A 14357-nucleotide genomic window follows, 5' to 3' on the forward strand; every position below is an offset into this window, starting at 1 on the left:
CTCCCAATATTATTCGAAATTGTTACGGTTACGGCTATCTCTTAATCAGGTTCGAGTGCAAACCAATATGGTGGGTATATTGTGTTTAATCAGAGTTTAAGACAAAATATAACACATTGGTTGTACAGCAAAAACATACAACCGTGGCAAGTAATTGATACGGATCAGATCGGACAGACGATTGACACAAATGAGCAATTTTCTTCCTTTCGTCTAGAGCCTCCTTCTTTCTTTCTCCCGTCTGTGAATACAAGCTTTCGGGAGGTCACTTCTAATCTATTTTTAAGGGTGGGCCTGAACCGAGATATTGACCAGACCTTTTGACCTATAGAGGTTTCCCTAAAAACTTGCTATGCAATGCTGTATCGAGTTCTTTGTCTCGATTCTTGTGTCAAAGCTCACCTTAAAGATGTCTCAAGATTTTGGCCATGTGTCCTTTTGTTTATACTTTCCCGAAATTCCTGTGGAATTTGTTTCATCTCTCTTTTGTCCCTATTAAAACATAGAAACATAGAAAGTAGGTGCACGAGTAGGGCATTCGGCCCTTCGAGCCTGCACCGCCATTCAATGAGATCATGGCTGAACATGCAACTTCAGTACCCCATTCCTGCTTTCTCGCCAGACCCCTTGATCCCCCTAGTAGTAAGGACCTCATCTAACTCCTTTTTGAATATATTTAGTGAATTGGCCTCAACAACGTTCTGTGGCAGAGAATTCCACAGGTTCATCACTCTCTGAGTGAAGAAGTTTCTCCTCATCTCGGTCCTAAATGGCTTACCCCTTATCCTTAGACTGTGACCCCTGGTTCTGGACTTCCCCAACATAGGGAACATTCTTCCTGCATCAAACCTGTCTAAACCCATCAGAATTTTAAACGTTTCTATGAGATCCCCTCTCATTCTTCTGAACTCCAGTGAATACAAGCCCAGTTGATCCAGTCTCTCTTGATAAGTCAGTCCCGCCATCCTGGGAATAAGTCTGGTGAACCTTTGCTGCACTCCCTCAATAGCAAGAATGTCCTTCCTCAAGTTAGGAGACCAAAACTGTACACAATACTCCAGGTGTGGCCTCACCAAGGCCCTGTACAACTGTAGTAACACCTCCCTGCCCCTGTACTCAAATCCCCTCGCTATGAAGGCCAACATGCCATTTGCTTTCTTAACCGCCTGCTGTACCTGCATGCCAACCTTCAATGACTGATGTACCATGACACCCAGGTCTTGTTGCACCTCCCCTTTTCCTAATCTGTCACCTTACCAACGGATCCATCACTGACCCAATCCACATCCAGACCGGGGTCAAACAGGGCTGCGTCATCGCCCCAACCCTCTTCTCAATCTTCCTCGCTGCCATGCTCCACCTCACAGTTGACAAGCTCTCCGCTGGAGTGGAACTAAACTACAGAACCAATGGGAAACTGTTCAACCTTCGCCGTCTCCAGGCCAGGTCCAAGACCACCCCAACCTCTGTCGTCGAGCTACAGTACGCGGACGACGCCTGCGTCGGTGCACACACACAGGCGGAACTCCAGGACATAGTCGACGTATTTACTGAGGCGTACGAAAGCATAGGCCTTACTCTAAACATCAGTAAGACAAAGGTCCTCCACCAGCCTGTCCTCGCCACATAGCACTGCCCCCCAGACATCAAGATCCACGGCGCGGCCCTGGACAACGTGGACCACTTCCCTTATCTCGGGAGCCTCCTATAAACAAGAGCAGGCATTGACGACGAGACCCAACACCGCCTCCAGTGCGCCAGTGCAGCCTTCGGCCGCCTGAGCAAAAGAGTGTTTGAAGACCAGGCCCTCAAAACTGTCACCAGGGCCACCCTCCTGTATGGCTCAGAGACGTGGACCATGTACAATAGACACCTCAAGTCGCTGGAGAAATACCACCAACGATGTCTCTGCAAGATCCTACAAATCCCTTGGGAGGACAGACGCACCAATACTAGTTTCCTCATCCAAGCCAACATCCCCAGCATTGAAGCACTGACCACACTTGACCAGCTCCGCTGGGCAGGCAACACATAGTTCGCATGCCAGACACGAGACTCCCAAAGCAAGCGCTCTACTCGGAACTCATCCACTGCAAAGGAGCCAAAGGTGGGCAGCGGAAACGTTACAAGGACACCCTCAAAGCCTCCCTGATAAAGTGTGACATCCCCACTGACACCTGGGAGTCCCTGGCCAAAGATCGCCCAAAGTGGAGGAAGTGCATCCGCGAGGGCACTGAGCTCCTCGAGTCTTGTCGTTGGTGAGGCGTGAGTCCGGGGTCGGAGGCCTATAAAAGGCCGCGAGAGGCGTCGGGAGTTCATTGGTGAGGCGTGAGTCCGGGGTCGGAGGCCTATAAAAGGCCGCGAGAGGCGTCGGGAGTTCGTTGGTGAGGCGTGAGTCCGGGGTCGGAGGCCTATAAAAGGCCGCGAGAGGCGTCGGGAGTTCGTTGGTGAGGCGTACCTGTGCAGCTGCAGCGGGGAGAGAAGGCAAAAAAGTAGAAGAAAGAAACAGAAAGGTGACGTCACAGCCTAGGGGGTAAGTGATTGGCTGGTGATTGGTGAGTAGTTTTTCTTTTTATTTTTATATTAGTCAGTAACTTTTAACATTGTTGTTGCCAATTTAAGTGTATCTAAGGGTTAAGTCATGGCAGGAGAGCTCGGTCGGGTGTTATGCTCCTCCTGTACCATGTGGGAACTCGGGGACACTTCCGGTGTCCCTGACGACTACGTGTGCGGGAAGTGTATCTGCCTCGAGCTCCTGACGGTCCGCGTTGCGGAGTTGGAGCTGAGGGTGGATTCACTCTGGAGCATCCACGATGCTGAGAATGACGTGAATAGCACATGTAGCGAGTTGGTCTTACCGCAGAAGAAGGGTCCACAGCCAGATAGGGAATGGAAGACCAGCAGGAAGAGTAGTGCAAGGAAGGTAGTGCAGGGGTCCCCTGTGGTCATCCCCCTGCAAAACAGATACACCGCTTTGAGTACTGTTGGGGGGGATGACTCATCAGGGGAGGGCAGCAGCAGCCAAGTTCATGGCACCGTGGCTGGCTCTGTTGCACAGAAGGGCAAGAAAAAGAGTGGGAGAGCGATAGTGATAGGGGATTCAATGGTGAGGGGAATAGATAGGCGTTTCTGCGGCCGCAACTGAGACTCCAGGATGGTATGTTGCCTCCCTGGTGCAAGGGTCAGGATGTCTCGGAGCGGGTGCAGGACATTCTGAAAAGGGAGGGAGAACAGCCAGTTGTCGTGGTGCACATTGGTACCAATGACATAGGTAAAAAAAAAGGATGAGGTCCTACGAAACGAATTTAAGAAGCTAGGAGCTAAATTAAAAAGTAGGACCTCAAAAGTAGTGATCTCGGGATTGCTACCAGTGCCACGTGATAGTCAGAGTAGGAATCGCAGGATAGCGCAGATGAATACGTGGCTTGAGCAGTGGTGCAGCAGGGAGGGATTCAAATTCCTGGGGCATTGGAACCGGTTCTGGGGGAGGTGGGACCAGTACAAACCGGACAGTCTGCACCTGGGCAGGACCGGAACCAATGTCCTAGGGGGAGTGTTTGCTAGTGCTGTTGGGGAGGAGTTAAACTAATATGGCAGGGGGATGGGAACCAATGCAGGAGACAGAGGGAGGCAAAAGCAAAAGACAGAAAGGAGATGAGTAAAAGTGGAGGGCAGAGAAACCCAAGGCAAAGAACAAAAAGGGCCACTGGACAGCAAAATTCTAAAAGAACAAAGGGTGTTAAAAAAACAAGTCTGAAGGCTTTGTGTCTTAATGCAAGGAGTATCCGCAATAAGGTGGATGAATTAACTGTGCAAATAGATGTTAACAAATATGATATGATTGGGATTACGGAGACGTGGCTCCAGGATGATAAGGGCTGGGAACTCAACATCCAGGGGTATTCAACATTCAGGAAGGATAGAATAAAAGGAAAAGGAGGTGGGGTAGCATCGCTGGTTAAAGAGGAGATTAATGCAATAGTTAGGAAGGACATTAGCTTGGATGATGTGGAATCTATATGGGTAGAGCTGCAGAACACCAAAGGGCAAAAAACGTTAGTGGGAGTTGTGTACAGACCTCCAAACAGTAGTAGTGATGTTGGGGAGGGTATCAAACAGGAAATTAGGGGTGCATGCAATAAAGGTGCAGCAGTTATAATGGGTGACTTTAATATGCACATAGATTGGGCGAGCCAAACTGGAAGCAATACGGTGGAGGAGGATGGTTTTCTAGACCAATATGTCGAGGAACCAACTCGGGGGGAGGCCATCTTAGACTGGGTGTTGTGTAATGAGAGAGGATTAATTAGCAATCTCATTGTGCGAGGCCCCTTGGGGAAGAGTGACCATAATATGGCAGAATTCTGCATTAGGATGGAGAATGAAACAGTTAATTCAGAGACCATGGTCCAGAACTTAAAGAAGGGTAACTTTGAAGCTATGAGGCGTGAATTGGCTAGGATAGATTGGCGAATGATACTTAAGGGGTTGACTGTGGATGGGCAATGGCAGACATTTAGAGACCACATGGATGAACTACAACAATTGTACATTCCTGTCTGGCGTAAAAATAAAAAAGGGAAGGTGGCTCAACTGTGGCTATCAAGGGAAATCAGGGATAGTATTAAAGCCAAGGAAGTGGCATACAAATTGGCCAGAAATAGCAGTGAACCCGGGGACTGGGAGAAATTTAGAACTCAGCAGAGGAGGACAAAGGGCAGGGAAAATGGAGTACGAGAAGAAGCTTGCAGGGAACATTAAGGCGGATTGCAAAAGTTTCTATAGATATGTAAAGAGAAAAAGGTTAGTAAAGACAAACGTAGGTCCCCTGCAGTCAGAATCAGGGGAAGTCATAACTGGGAACAAAGAAATGGCAGACCAATTGAACAAGTACTTTGGTTCGGTATTCACGAAGGAGGACACCAACAACCTTCCAGATATAAAAGGGGTCAGAGGGTCTAGTAAGGAGGAGGAACTGAGGGAAATCTTTATTAGTCGGGAAATTGTGTTGGGGAAATTGATGGGATTGAAGGCCGATAAATCCCCAGGGCCTGATGGACTGCATCCCAGAGTACTTAAGGAGGTGGCCTTGGAAATAGTGGATGCATTGACAGTCATTTTCCAACATTCCATTGAGTCTGGATCAGTTCCTATGGAGTGGAGGGTAGCCAATGTAACCCCACTTTTTAAAAAAGGAGGGAGAGAGAAAACAGGGAATTATAGACCGGTCAGCCTGACCTCAGTAGTGGGTAAAATGATGGAATCAATTATTAAGGATGTCACAGCAGTGCATTTGGAAAATGGTGACATGATAGGTCCAAGTCAGCATGGATTTGTGAAAGGGAAATCATGCTTGACAAACCTTCTGGAATTTTTTGAGGATGTTTCCAATAAAGTGGACAAGGGAGAACCAGTTGATGTGGTATATTTGGACTTTCAGAAGGCTTTCGACAAGGTCCCACACAAGAGATTAATGTGCAAAGTTAAAGCACATGGGATTGAGGGTAGTGTGCTGACGTGGATTGAGAACTGGTTGTCAGACAGGAAGCAAAGAGTAGGAGTAAATGGGTACTTTTCAGAATGGCAGGTAGTGACTAGTGGGGTACCGCAAGGTTCTGTGCTGGGGCCCCAGCTGTTTACATTGTACATTAATGATTTAGACGAGGGGATTAAATGTAGTATCTCCAAATTTGCGGATGACACTAAGTTGGATGGCAGCGTGAGCTGCGAGGAGGATGCTATGAGGCTGCAGAGTGACTTGGATAGGTTAGGTGAGTGGGCAAATGCATGGCAGATGAAGTATAATGTGGATAACTGTGAGGTTATCCACTTTGGTGGTAAAAACAGAGACAGACTATTATCTGAATGGTGACAGATTAGGAAAAGGGGGGGTGCAACGAGACCTGGGTGTCGTGGTACATCAATCATTGAAGGTTGGCATGCAGGTACAGCAGGCGGTTAAGAAAGCAAATGGCATGTTGGCCTTCATAACGAGGGGATTTGAGTACAGGGGCAGGGAGATGTTGCTACAGTTGTACAGGGCCTTGGTGAGGCCACACCTGGAGTATTGTGTACAGTTTTGGTCTCCTAACTTGAGGGGAAGGACGTTCTTGCTATGAGGGAGTGCAGCGAAGATTCACCAGACTCATTCCCGGGATGGTGGGACTGACATATCAAGAAAGACTGGATCAACTGGACTTGTATTCACTGGAGTTCAGAAGAATGAGAGGGGATCTCATAGAAACGTTTAAAATTCTGACGGGTTTAGATAGGTTAGATGCAGGAAGAATGTTCCCAATGTTGGGGAAGTCCAGAACCAGGGCTCACAGTCTAAAGATAAGGGGTAAGCCATTTAGGACCGAGATGAGGAGAAACTTCTTCACCCAGAGAGTGGTGAACCTGTGAAATTCTCTACCACGGAAAGTAGTTGAGGCCAATTCACCAAATATATTCAAAAGGGAGTTAGATGAAGTCCTTACTACTCGGGGGATCAAGGGGTATGGCGAGAAAGCAGGAAGTGGGTACTGAAGTGCATGTTCAGCCATGAACTCATTGAATGGCGGTGCAGGCTAGAAGGGCTGAATGACCTACTCGCGCACCTATTTTCTATGTTTCTATGTTTGTCGCCAAGAGCAGAAATCAAGCGCAGGCAGCAGAAGGAGTGTGCAGCAAACCAGACTCCCCGCCCACCCTTTCCTTCAACCACTCATTGTCCCACCTGTGATAGAGACTGTGGTTCTCGTATTGGACTATACAGCCACCTAAGAACTCATGTTAAGAGTGGAAGCAAGTCCTCCTCGATTCCAAGGGACTGCCTATGATGATGAAGGTAACACTCTATACATCAACAGTGATGGCAGAAAGTTCCAGAGGCAGGAAGCAGTATGTAAAACTAATGTTAATTTGTGCTGTTTGAATAGATACAGAATACTGAAATTGACGATGCCGACATTGTGAATTTCAGGCAAATAATTTTGCAGGTAAATAATAATGCAGTGCTTAAGTCATGATAGTACAAAGTAAAGGAACATTGCCCGAGGGCAGGAAACAACTTGCCTTAGTATTCTCCCAACAACACAAGTATGATTCTAGCAGACTAAAGAAAGTGATATAATTTAGGAGTGAAAGAATTTCAATGGCAGTTTGCAGCTCCTCCAGTGGCCTTCCTGGATAAAATTGTGATCTTCCATGTATGGTACAGCAATATTCTAAGCACAGGAATGAAAACAAATACAATACAAAAATCAAAAGGAATATGTTTTGATTTCATTCACCAAAAAAAAATAGAAATAACAAAAGAAGCTGTGTAAGTCTTCAACCTGCTGAAATCCCCATGGATAATCAGAATGACTAATGATGGAAGATCCTCTGCACAGAAGGATTGTCTAACTTTTACAATGCTGACATTTTTAAACAGGATTGTGTAACAAATTATTAGAACAATTTTAATTACAAACTGTTGAAACCATTTCCAAAAGAAATAAGACAATAGCTACTCAACAATTTTATTTCTATTTCACAAATAGGATTTCAAGGCTTAATGGGAGTGCATAGATCATTTTTCAATTCAAATATGGTAGGGTGTCCCATGTATTGAATGTGTTGTATTATTTAGTGCAGTGTTGACAATAGAAATTGCTGACTAACCACAAGTGTGGCTACAAGTGACACCGTTTTAGCCACATGCACTAATTTTAGTAGTTAAATGCATTTCATACACTCACACAGGTAAATGTGCTTCACACATGTATATTTACGTAACAAACATCTACCACCATTAAGTAACCAAGGAAGTAAAGCACTCAATGATCAAAAAACATTCGCACACTCGTGCATTTTGTCTTACCAGTTTAACAAAATATTTTGCATATGCCGTGTGAATATGAGTCATGAGATTATATGCCCAGCAATGGTGTCTATTACTCTCTTTTTATTTACCAATTAGAAATGCAATTAGCCACATCTGAGTTTCCAATTAGCCACATGTGGCTAGTGGCTTAACATACTGGACAGCACTAATTTAGTGACCAAAAGTTGATTTTTGTTGAATCATAATATTCTTCCTCAAACCCCAACTGTAGGGGGCAAAACTCATTTTGTGCCCCCCACCCATCTCTTCCAGCTGCTACCCACATCAAAAAGGGATTTACTCTTTCTTTGACTCTTTTTAATTGGGCTGGAGCATCTCTGAAACCCTTACAATTGATACGATTAAACAATCCACGAGCCTTTCAATCAGTCCTACCAAACAATTTTTAAGAATTATAAAATAAAACTGAAAATTGTAAAATATTTTTCTCTCCTCACCAAGTCTTAAAATGTTTATAATCACTACTATGGCCTTCAGTAATACTTGCAGAATTTGGCCTTTTACAATATACTGTATACATTTTCCAAACCTGATCAAATCTATCACGTCATCTTTACTATATCAGATGATAGATGCATTCATACTCTATTCAACAACAGGATAGTGGCTGCCTCACATGAAGCTTGATTGAACTAACTTACAGAGCTTGTAAACTACCAGAGGATGTTAAAGATTTTATGTAAAAAAAACTACAATACAATCTCTACATCTTTGATGAAAAGAGACAGTGTGTTTACAATGTCTTTGCTAGCCAGCTTTGGCCATATAGTAAAGTTATCATATTATACAATTCCTATATTGCAACCTACTCTAAAATCAGACATTCTAAAATCATTTAACAGTACAAAGTGTTAAACACCATTACAGACATTCACTGGGAGTATTGCTTTATTCATGATTAAATTTAAAGAAATAATTAAATCATCACAGTAAGTGGGCCTTCAAATATTCTTCAGAAAGGGGTGATCATTTCTGCCAGTTACTATAGCCCAGAATTTGCTGGAGCAGGGCATCACGCGGTGAGTGCTGTGAATTGGATTTTTTTCTTGACCCTTCAGCTTCAATTAATTTTGCGCCGCAAATTGCTGGAAATGCGAGTTGATAAGGGCGCTCCAAGGTCAGTGGGACATCTGGGACTTTGGTGAATGAGAGACCAATAGTCTACCTCCTTAACCAATGAAATTTAAGGATTCGAATAGTTAGCAAAGATTTGAAGTGGCAGCTTGGACATCTGATTATTTAAATGAAGTTTATCACCGAATTCCATGTTGGAAAATGTGTAGTTCAAAGTTTTTTTGCCTATGGAACATGACACGTAAACATATGAATAAGACAGTCTCCTGCCCTGGGTTCAGATTATTTTTGTTTTTTTAATTCATGAAATTCAGGAACCGAAGTCAGCTGCTGCCTACTTGCGAGAGCCATATATTTTATAACAATTCAAAGCATGATGTTACTTGTGGAATGAACATGGTGATTGTTGGTTAATTACAAATTAGTGGGTCCATATACTTTTGGGGGAGGGGGGTGGACTCTAAATCCTGACAAGCTGAAATGAATTTAGCATCGACTTTACTCTCGGCCAGAATCCATCACAATAAATCAATTTAACAAATCAGTTTAATCAGTTGAATAAAACAGTTTAACTTGTATCCTGCTTGCGTGCTTATGTGGCATGTGCAGAACAATTATTTTTTTCAATTGCTAACTGGATTCAAAGTGGAAGGCCATTTTGGAAACATGAATTGCCAGGGTCCTTATGCCATTAAAGCAGCCCTAAATTTCTACGGTGAGTTTAATTCATTTTTACAGTGCAAATGCAGCAATTTCTTAACTCTCATGGGGAGGTTGACGGTGAGCTCCTGTTTTTGCAAGGCTAACGGCGAAGCAGCGTAAATCATCCAGTAATTTGTGGTGATTCACAACTCATGGTCTATTTCTTTCTTGTCACAAATTGCTGAATTTATTTACACACTAATAACGGCGTGTGCCATTAACACGCCATTATTTTGCCAGCAAATTCTGAGACTGCGTGTAGCTATATATATTGAAAAAAATCCATATTTATAATTTACCAAACAGGAATTCATGCCCCATTAGTTTATGATGAAATTGCACAAAGCGACTGGAGGAAATCATTCCCGCGGGTTTTTAAAATGGCTATTCTCTCGGGTACAATCAGTACAAGGCCTAGTTCTCTACCCTTTGAACTATGAGGCCCAAAGCAGAGCTTTCTCACTCCAACCAGTTGTTATCTTCTTTACGACTTAGCAAACTGCCTTGCGTTTACTCCTACCAACTTCCTTCCATTATCTTCGGAAGCAGTTCTGTTAAGCTAACTTCAAATCTTACCTTAGCATTATACATAATATATATAAACAAGGTTCAAGTCTTAACTTAAAAACAACAGATAATTGCTTAGCAACAGTGTATATAATGAATAGTACTCATCATAGGCGGTCCCTCGAACGAGGATGACTTGCTTCCACAAGTTCGCAGGTGTTTCGATGAAGAACCCGATGTTTCCATCCTGAACTCCAATTGAGGGGGAGGAAGATGCCTGTGCGTGGATTTTTTTAACGAGTGGTGACCGTTGCACACTAGCCACCACACGAGCTTGACAGAGCTAGGTCTTGGTCCAGTGGCAAGGGTTAACCAAGACGACTGGAGACCTGCTTTGCTACACGGACCTAGCGCGCACACATATCGCAGTGTGGGCTGGCCCATGCTGCCCCGGGGCCCTCAGCTCTTCTGGGCTCCGTACCCTCATCTGTCGCACTTCTGCCACAAACACTCGCCACTCCTCCACCCCGACCTTCCCACTCCTCTGTACCTGGGCCCTGCCAATGCTCCTGCCCACGCTCCAAAACGGCGACCAGGGTTTTGATGATATCACCCAGTCGCCCATCTCAAAATCCTTGGAGCAACTTGCAACTCGCGCTGGAGGTTGAAGTGGTATGCCGCTCCAGCTCTTTTATAGCCCGACCTGCAGAGCTGTTCTCTCGCATGTTGGGGAGCCACGATGTCCCAGGCCCGCCTGGTATAGTACTATATCCTCCATAGGAAACCAAAACATTAGCACTTCTAAGCATCTATTTGGTCCGAGGAGACTTTTCGGCTGCAATTGGAGCATAACACAGCATTCTTCGCGTCACAGTTTTAATCACATAACCATAATAATGTTTAAGCATCTTTAGTTTCTAACAATATGTGAGGGAAAGGGCCAATGTTAGCTGTTGACACGTGCAACTTAAAAAAATCAATTTAAGAATGGGGAACATCAAATTAAGTTTATGGGTGGGGAATTCAAACACTTAGGAAAAAAAGCTGAGATCCTTGTAAAGTTCTCGCCGAGAGAGCAAAAGATCTCATACTTACAGCTTATTTTTCCAACTTTTGGGGAATAAAACAGATAATGCAATAACAAATTTCTAAATACAACTTCTGTTCCATAAGAACAATGGTGTTACGGCCTTGTGCAGCAGCAAGTTCTCCAGGCGGCCTTTCCTTTGTGTAGTTGGCTGACTTGATGCATGAAGGCAGGCTCATCTTGGATCTTTTATAACCTTCTAACCTCCTATTGGCAGATCTACTGGCACGTAATTTAGTAATGGCAAATGGCAACTCGTAGATAGACCAAGGGAAACAAAGCTAGTTATCAGAGAGGTTGAAGAAAATGGAGTGCATACTTTCCAAATGAGCCTGGCTCATTTCAAGAAGATTGGTTTGGAGATTTTGTCATTGAATACCCATTTTTTTCCCCCTGCAGTTAAGTGGGAATGATATCAAGGGAGCAGGATGTAGTCATGGTCACGATAAGCTCAGAGAGGGCAAGAGGGGGAAGTAGGAGTGAAATTCGAGACAAGTGGGGCGGAGCGGTGGGTGGGGGGAGTGGAATTTGGTTTGGTTTGGTGGGGAGGCAGCAAATGCAGCTCAATGGATGATACCAATCTTGCTGACAAAGAATTCCATGAACTCCTCACACTTGTTAGAGATGATGGTGGTGGATGCAGGAGAGATGGGGTTTCAGAAGACAGCTGGTATTGGAGAAAAGAAGTTGGGGATGATCCTGGAGCAATGAGCAGTTTTGGCAAGGGAGAGTTAAAACACAAAGAAAAGTCTTGAAATCCAAACTAACGAAAAGGAATTTAGCTCATTCATTCACTTTGAAAGAGTGGCCTTCGTCATTGGTTTTTGAGTTGTCAGCTTTTTTGAAGCGATTTGTCAGCCTTTCTTGGTTTTGTAGGATTTGCTAGCCTGTACTTTGTTAATCCTCGTTGCCAGATATAGGGCACCTCTGCATCCCTCATCCTTGCTATAACTTGAAACTCTTGTTCCATGCCATCCCTGCTCCATCTTCTACTTTGCCTAACTGCTCTGCTCCCCACCTATGAACAACACAACTGCAGATCTGTTCATCTTGATAAAGATGGTTCCTGTTGCGCAGCTGCATCAAAGGTATTTTAGTTGTTGCGGATGATTCCGAACACTTGAGTGTTTTATTGTAAAATATATACTGTGAATATTCAATTAATTTTTTTTTTAAGTTGTACCAATCTAAACTGCTTGCAGTGAATACAATACTGTAATGGATCCCATTACAAAACAAGATTAAATTGTATATTAAACCATACAGACAGTTCTATGGAAGTGCTACATTTTTTGAAGGAGGCACAGAATTATGTAATACTGTTTTAAGATAGACGTGGATTAATTTAATTACTTTCTAAAATGTATTATGTTTATCCATGTAAAATCTACAGCCTTTTCAGTATTGCTTCTCATTTGTATCTGTATGTGTTCAGTCTGTATTCTTGTGACCTTCAGTTCTTAACTGACAAAGAAATTATCATTTATGATTTATACCTATTCTTTACGTTTACTTTTACATCTGCAAAAGCTTTATTTATTTGTTTTAAGTTGCTATTTTTGTATTTTTCCTATTTATTTCTCCCTCCATGTAAACTCAGATTTGCCCAGTGCCAGTCCTCCAGCTGGATAGTTAATAAGTGGGCTGAAGACTCCTTTGCTGCTGATGTGCAAATTAGTCAGCAGTAGGCACTTGAGAAGGATGATGGACCAGACTTTTTTCCTGCTTTTTCTCTCTCATTCTTTCTCTCGATTTCTCTCACTTCCTTCACTATTCTCCTTCCAATTTCTTTCTCTGCCCACTCGCAACTCTTTCCTCCTCACACACAATTTCTGCTTACTCTTCCTTCTCGCTTTCTCCTCATTCTCTGCCTTCCCTTCCCTTCCCCATACAACTCTTCTTCTTACCACCCCTCTCTCATTCCTCTTCTCCCTCCCTTCCTTTCCAGTTCCTCCCTTTCCTCCTCTTATCACAGACAAAGAGAACGATTGGAAGTCAAACTAAAAGGGACCAAAGAGTTAATATCGGCAATAGTGCGACAGTTGCCAGGAGGGGCCATTTTGGGTTTCTCCATGAGCAGTGCCATGGGAAATGAACAAGTATATTTTATTAATGAACTCAATTAAGCATTTTTATTTTATTCGTTTTAAATTCTGCCCTAGGACTAGAGACATTCATTCAGACATTGTTATAACTAAACTGGGTAACAATCTCATCTGCAGTTCTATTACAAAATCATAATTTCCCAGCTTAATATAGTTGATGTATTTATATGTAAATGAAAAATTTCCTGATGCAATAAGCGACAAATCATTGCAGGATAAAGCACACGTCAAATATTTTCTTAAATCACAGATTTGTTACGAGAATTGCAAATTATGAGTATTTGCTCAAAGTGTATTATGGTATAATATTGCATCATGTTTTCTTAATGATTTAATTTACAAGGCAGTATTCTAGTTAAGATTTATAAACATTTAAAATTCAGTCATTGAACATTTTTATTGCCAGTTCACTGCTTTATCTCATATTGCAAGCAGTATTTTATTAACTCAGTTGTAACTTTAAACAAAATCTTAAATTTGGTTTGGAAAACACTTACCGTATTTTGTTCAGTTATGTTCATTGGTATCCCTATAGGCTGTTTATAAAACCATTAAAATTAGTAACTGTAAAATCTGCAGCATATTAAAAGTAAAAATTGTCCAATCATATGGAATACCTTGTAGCCTAATTTGTTTTCATTGATTATGAGAGTTACTTTGAAGTCTCTATACTTTCCTCTGATACATCCCATCATCTAATAATAAGCATTGATCTTTAATAGTGCAAGTATAAAAAAGTCCAACTTTCATTATCGTGAAGTTTTCTATTGCTATTGGAGAATGCAGTGTGAAAAGGATATTTACTAATGTACTGGCCAATATTCCTCTTCAACGAGCAGCAGCAAGAATAGGTTAACTGATCATCAGCCTCATTGTTTGTGGATTTGTGGTGTCTGCAAAATGTGTGCTTGCATCCATTGCACTTCAAAAGAAATTCATTTATAATTCACTTTGAGAGATGTGATAAGGCATTAGATACATGTGAGTCTTCTTACTACAAAGAAACTCTCTT

General features: G+C 42.9%; 1 protein-coding gene across 2 annotated transcripts in view; it reads left to right on the forward strand.

The window, feature by feature from the left end:
* rngtt (RNA guanylyltransferase and 5'-phosphatase) overlaps nucleotides 1–14357 on the forward strand; it is a 522369-nt gene that overhangs the window by 325153 nt on the left and 182859 nt on the right. The gene's annotated exons all lie outside the window — the stretch shown is intronic.

Source organism: Pristiophorus japonicus, chromosome 7, assembly GCF_044704955.1.
Source record: "Pristiophorus japonicus isolate sPriJap1 chromosome 7, sPriJap1.hap1, whole genome shotgun sequence".
Lineage (NCBI taxonomy): Eukaryota > Metazoa > Chordata > Chondrichthyes > Pristiophoridae > Pristiophorus > Pristiophorus japonicus.